This window comes from Eublepharis macularius, chromosome 7, assembly GCF_028583425.1.
Source record: "Eublepharis macularius isolate TG4126 chromosome 7, MPM_Emac_v1.0, whole genome shotgun sequence".
Taxonomy (NCBI): Eukaryota; Metazoa; Chordata; class Lepidosauria; order Squamata; family Eublepharidae; genus Eublepharis; species Eublepharis macularius.
In genome coordinates, this window is record NC_072796.1 from 134,816,245 (window position 1) to 134,822,244 (window position 6,000).

General features: G+C 44.9%; 1 protein-coding gene across 1 annotated transcript in view; it reads right to left on the reverse strand.

Moving 5' to 3' along the window:
* COL22A1 (collagen type XXII alpha 1 chain) overlaps nt 1–4,871 on the reverse strand; it is a 264,138-nt gene extending 259,267 nt beyond the window's left edge. Inside the window, exon 1 of the mRNA XM_054984332.1 lies at nt 4,837–4,871. The gene's annotated coding sequence lies outside the window, so the exon portion shown is untranslated. The remainder of the gene's footprint in view (nt 1–4,836) is intronic.
* Nucleotides 4,872–6,000: the final 1,129 nt, after the last annotated feature.

A 6,000-nucleotide genomic window follows, 5' to 3' on the forward strand; every position in this document is an offset into this window, starting at 1 on the left:
TGGACGGAAAAGGCCCAGTAGCTTTTGAAAGTGTCACAGACATTTTTCCAGTATCGAGGGCTAGTTCTGACATGCAGTACAGACATTTTTGCCCTGGAACTATTAATAAGAGACAGAAGGCACAAAAGAATTTGTACATCATCAGAAGCACACATGTACGCAAATCTCACAACGATTTAGAGCAATGGCTTCTAATAGTTCCTGTGGCCATGATCTTGAAACTTTCACACACAATCTCATTCTGTCTCTTTTTTTCTTTTGCATACGGTTGACTACAATTGAAATTGTAGGATCATAGCAACACATGAAGCTGCCTTATAATGAATCAGATCTTGGTCCCTCAAGGTTTGTATTGTCTGTTGTTTCGCTGCTGGCGAAACGTCAGGAACTACAATGCCAAGACCACGGTGATACAGCCCAGAAAATCCACAACAACCATCGTCCTCTGGCCGTGAAAGCCTTCGACAATATATTAGTATTGTCTGTTCAGATCAGCAGCCATTCACCAATGTCTCAGCTGAAGATCTTCCAGATCACCTACTACTTGTTCGTTTTAACTAGAGAGCCCCATGGCGCAGAGTGGTAAGCGGCAGTACTGCAGCCCAAGCTCTGCTCATGACCTGAGTTCGATCCTGGTGGAAACCGGGTTCAGGTAGCTGGCTCAAGGTTGACTCAGCCTTCCATCCTTCTGAGGTCAGTAAAATGACTACCCAGTTTCCTGGGGGTAACGTGTAGATGACTGGGGAAGGCAATGGCAAACCACCCCACAAAAAGTCTGCCAAGAAAACATCGTGATGCGACGCCCCCCCCCCCATGGGTCAGTAATGACTCAGTGCTTGCACAGGGGACTACCTTTACCTCTTTACAGGGGATTGAGCTTGAGACTTTCTGCATGCCAAGCAGATGATCTACCCCTCCAAAAAGTGCTTAGACCAAGGTCAGCTATTGAGTTTCAAGTGGGTAGCTGCGTTGGTCTGCAGTAGAAAAGCACAACCGGCATTCATACCACGTCTTCTAGGGAACAAGCTTTCAAGAGTTAAGCTCCCTTTGTCAGATACAAATAGGAATGGCGATTCATTGAGTCTCAAGAACGCTCAAGTCCTATCTCTTTCTCGTACAATATGACATCCTCCAGTTTGTCCACCTCTTTCTACAGTTTCACCTGTTCCTTAAACTTCCATGTCATCCTTACAAAAAGCTTTTAGAGCAGTAGGAATTCTCATAAACGTTACATCTACATTGCACAACCATCACTTAGGGAGGTCTCATCTTAGTATATTAAAGCCAAGGGATACAAAGGCCCATGAAAGCCAGTGCTAGGAGGCCACATCAGCAGAAGACCTTCTCTATGTTCTGTTCATTGGCCACTATGTGAAACAAGGAGCTGGATGAGGTAAACCATTGGTTTAATCCAACCGGACTCTTCTTATGTTCTTATAAAAGTCAGCATGCTCTCACATTACATCAGATAATCAGTGCCACAGAGCACAAGTGTTGTAGGGCTACCAGACTTCAGATGGTGGCTGGAGATGTCCCGAAATTACAAGTGATCTCCAGGCCACAGAGATCAGTTCTAGAGAAAACAGAAGCTTTGGAAGGTGGACCGTATGTCATTATATCCTGCTAAGGTCCTTTCACTCTCCAAACCTCATCCTTTCCAGGCTCCACCCCTAAAATCTCCAGGAATTTCCCAACCTGGAGCTGGCAACCCTATCATGTCAGCCCTCACTGGAGCAGCCACAACCTTGCAGTGACTCTTGCTTATCTCTGGGGGTGCAGACTGATTCATAGAAATCCTGTCAACAGAGAGCATGTGGGTGGGAGATGTAGAAAGGCAATAATTTGACTTGTCCAGATACCCAAAATTCTTAGCTATGCCACTGTTGTTAACGTATGATCATCAGTCAGGCGAGAAAGTTTGTATTAAGCTTGGAACTGACGAGGAAGTACCCGTAAATCACTGAAAGTTTGCACAGTTAGCACTTTCACACACGACTGATGGATCTGGACTGAGAACCAGTTTGGTGTAGTGGTTAAGAGTGCGGGACTCTAATCTGGAGAACCAGGTTTGATTCTCCACTCCTCCACTTGAAGTCAGCTGGGTGACCTTGGATCAGTCACAGCTCTTCCAGAGCTCTCTCAGCCCCACCCACCTCACAGGGTGATTGTTGTGGGGATAATAATAGCGTACTTTGTAAACTGTTCTGAGCAGGCATTAAGTTGTTCTGAACGGTGGTATATAAATAAAATGTTGTTGTTATCATGTTTGTTTATGTTTGCCGTCTCCAGGTTGGGAAATTCCTGGAGATTTGGGGGGTAGAACATGGAAAAGATGGAATTTAGGGAGGGGAGAGCCCTCAGTTGGCAATAATACCACAGAGTCCACCCTCCAAAGCAGCCATTTTCTCCAGAGGAACTGATCTCTGTCAGCTGGAGATGAATTGTAATTCCAGGAGATCTCCAGCTGCCACCTGGAGGTAGGCTACCCTGTGCAATATGGAATCAGCCTGTGAAGATGTGGTTACATGTTGGCACCTACATAACTAGGTATGGTTACAGACTCCAGCTTAGGAAATTCTTGGGGATTTGTGGGGGGCAGTGCCTGGGAAAGGCAGTTTGAGAAGGAGATCAGTGGGTTGTGATACCATACAGTCTGCCCTCTTGAAGATGCTGTTTTCTCCAGAGGAACGGGCCTCTAATCTGAAGATCAGTTGTAATTCCAGATTAATTCCAGTCCACTTGGAGACTGGCAACTTTTATCGTTAGGTTAACATGTAAAATGGGCCTTCGTTTGAAATAAGATGGTCAACTTTGGGTTGGGAAATGCCTGGAAATTTGGGGGTGGAGCCTGGGGAGGGTGGAGTTTAGAGAGGGGAGGGACATCGGCTGGGTATAATGCCATAAATTCCACCCTCCAAAGCAACCATCCCCCCCCCCCCCCAGGAAAACTGATCTCTGTAGTTGGGGATCAGTCGTAACTCCAGGAGATCTTCAGACTCCACCTGGAGGTTGGCAACCCTAGTTTGAAATTTCCTGCCCTGCAGCCACTTTATTTGCAATATACCAAATTAATAACCTCTGAATTACATCATTGAATCATCTGAAAGCTTTCACGCCCTTACGGCAGCAAAACCCCACCCAAGAAGCAGTATAACTTTACTGGTGCTGGTTTAGTGAGGGATCCTCCTCGCCACTCTTTCACCGGACATATGATCACTATTTCTCACTTTCATCTAAGGTCAGTTAGTTGATTCTGCATGTTGATAAAATATTGCTATAAACACTCTAATAGGCTGGTATACTAAGTCATGCATATGCAAGACACAAACCCCTTTACTTAAAAAAGTGATTTTTTTTTCAAATTTATTGATTAAATTAACAAAACAAATGTTCTTGATGGTGGTGGAAAATGCCCTCAAGTCAGAGCTGACTTATAGTGACCCCTGGTAGGGTTTTCATGGCAAAAGACTAAGACAGGTGGTTTGCCATTGCCTGCCTCTGCAACCCTGATCTTCATTGGAGGTCTCCCATCCAATAACTAACCAAGGCAGACCCTACTTAGCTTCTGAGATCTGATAAAATCAGGCTCACCTGGGCTATCCAGGTCAGGGCATTCTTGATACATGGTACTAAATTTCAGTGCATACAAGAACAGGATTTTGAACGTTGGCGAGCGGCCATAAATCAATGGTAGAACATCTGGCTTGTATGCAGAAGGTTTCAGGTTCAGTCCTTAGCATCTCAAAGGATCTCAAGTAATAGAAACTAAGAAATACCCATCTCTGCCCAAGGTGCTAGCAAGCTGGTGCCATTCAGAGTAGACAATACTGAACTAGACAGACCAATGAATTTGTAAGGCAGCATCAAATAATCTCATCCTGCAGTGCACCCCCCACCCCAAAATATAATGTGAAGTGTGTCATTGACTTGCAACCAACTCATAGCAACCCTATGACAGAGCTCTTTGAGGATCAAACTGTAAATAGAGGTGCCACCACCGCTAGAGCCCTGTTTCTAGCATCAGAGATTGTTCGTTCTGCCTGTGGTTGTGCCTGCATTAAACTGTCCACTGACCTTTCCATCTTTAGCATCCGATTCTTCAATGGTACAGAAGACAAAGAAGGAACATAATTAGTCATCAGCTGAGTGGGCAGTGCAGCAGTGAGATTAGACATGACCTGAAATACCAGCTTGTTTGGGGTCTGTTGAGAACTATGGATACAGACGAACACCAATCTTAAAGGATGTATTGCTTGGTTTACTGCTTAACTTTGTTTAGTTGATACTGTCATCCAAGCCAAAGGGTGATCTCCATAAATAACTTACTACAGAGTAGCCTCCTAGGCTATTTATTCCAAAGAAAATAAGCCAAGTGTCAGATAGAAATAGTAGAACTACATATCTGCTTCACTGGCTGGAAGAAATCAACTTCAAACTATACAAAACTTCACAAGTATTAAACATGTTTAAAGTCTGTGACTGCCCCTACCTGTTCCAACATGAGGTACGATAGTAGGGCAGGAAGAAATTTTTAAAAAATATGCCATTAAAGTTCTTTCAAAGAAAAGAGCAGCTTTACCAAGCCAGCATCAACCTGGACATCTGTGATCTTGAACATCTAGGCATTCGCAAGTGTTTTGTGTATTTTAAATGCTTGCTTCCAGTTTTGCAAACAATTATGGGTCCAAAAAAGGCTTTTCTCACTAATTTGATAGCACATAGGAAAGAAAATACATATTTTCCCTGAGAGACCACCCCCCTCAAACAGGAAGAAGTAGCCTAGGGAAGCAACTAAGTTTTCATAACAGTTCAAGTGCTTACAAGAGTTCCCCTTACCTGTTGCCGAAGAGCTCTGAGATTTCCCAGCTGTTGCTAAAGCAGATGTTTCCCAAGTCTCAGATGAAAAATCAGTGGAGAAACGTCTCCAAGTTTAAAAGCAAAGCAATCCAGTCCAAGCAGGAGAACTTCAAAAGGAATAAGGAAGGGATCTCTGTATATCCAAGCCCATGAAAATAATTCTTTTCCCCTTTTGTGTTAAAAAAGGGAAGGGGGAAAAGATGTCCTTAAACTTCAACAATTTCCCAGTGGCAGGAAGAGGAAGAGATTTCTGTACCTCTGTGGCTTAGACTGAGGCTGACTTCAGTGGGATGAAAAGCAAAATGAGCTAAAGGGGAGGCCCTGGGAGGGGTCTGTGTTGAGGGAAGGAGAGGTGTAGGAAATGAAGCCGGGTGGGGGTTAAAGAAACCTTCTGGGAAAGGAGGGAAACACTTGCTGTTTAATTGAGTTTATGGACCTCTTCCAGAATTGCTTTACTATGTTTTTAGGCTCTTTTCCTGTTCTGCTGCTTCCATTGACTTTTAATCAATAGTGATTACTGGGTTTTTGAGGCTTTTAAGTGAAGTATTTTTTTATGCTTTGATATCACTGAAGGGTTGCCAACCTCCAGGTAGCAGCTGGAGCTCTCCTGGGATTACAACTGATCTCCAGGTGACAGAGCTCAGTTCCCCTTGAGAAAAGACCTGCTTTGGAGGGTGAGTGCTGTGCATAAGGAACCAGGAGAGTTACAAGCCCTCTGTACCCCCAAAACAATCCCCAAATCACACAGCCCTGCAACTCAGAGACTGTCCCCTCCAACAGGATTTGCTAGTGCTAATCCAAGCCCTGGTTCTGGAGCTAAGGCCTCCTATTTGGCCTGCCTCCCGGAAGCTTGTATTGGGAACAGGTGTGAATAAGGAACCGGGAGAGATACAAGCCCTCAGTACCCGAAAACAAGCTTGGAATTACCCCAGATCACACTGCCCTGCACTCCAGAGACTGTCCCCTACAACAGTACTCCACTGAGGGGATGGAGGATGTAACGGAGCTGCTGCTGAGGGAGGAGATAGTGGCTGGTGCTGTGGTAACGTGGGTCAAGGTGAGCCGGAGTTCCTTCCCTGAGGAGGTATCAGGCAGCTAGGGTTTCCAGGTGTCTGGTATTTTCAGTCCATTCCCCCTGAACAA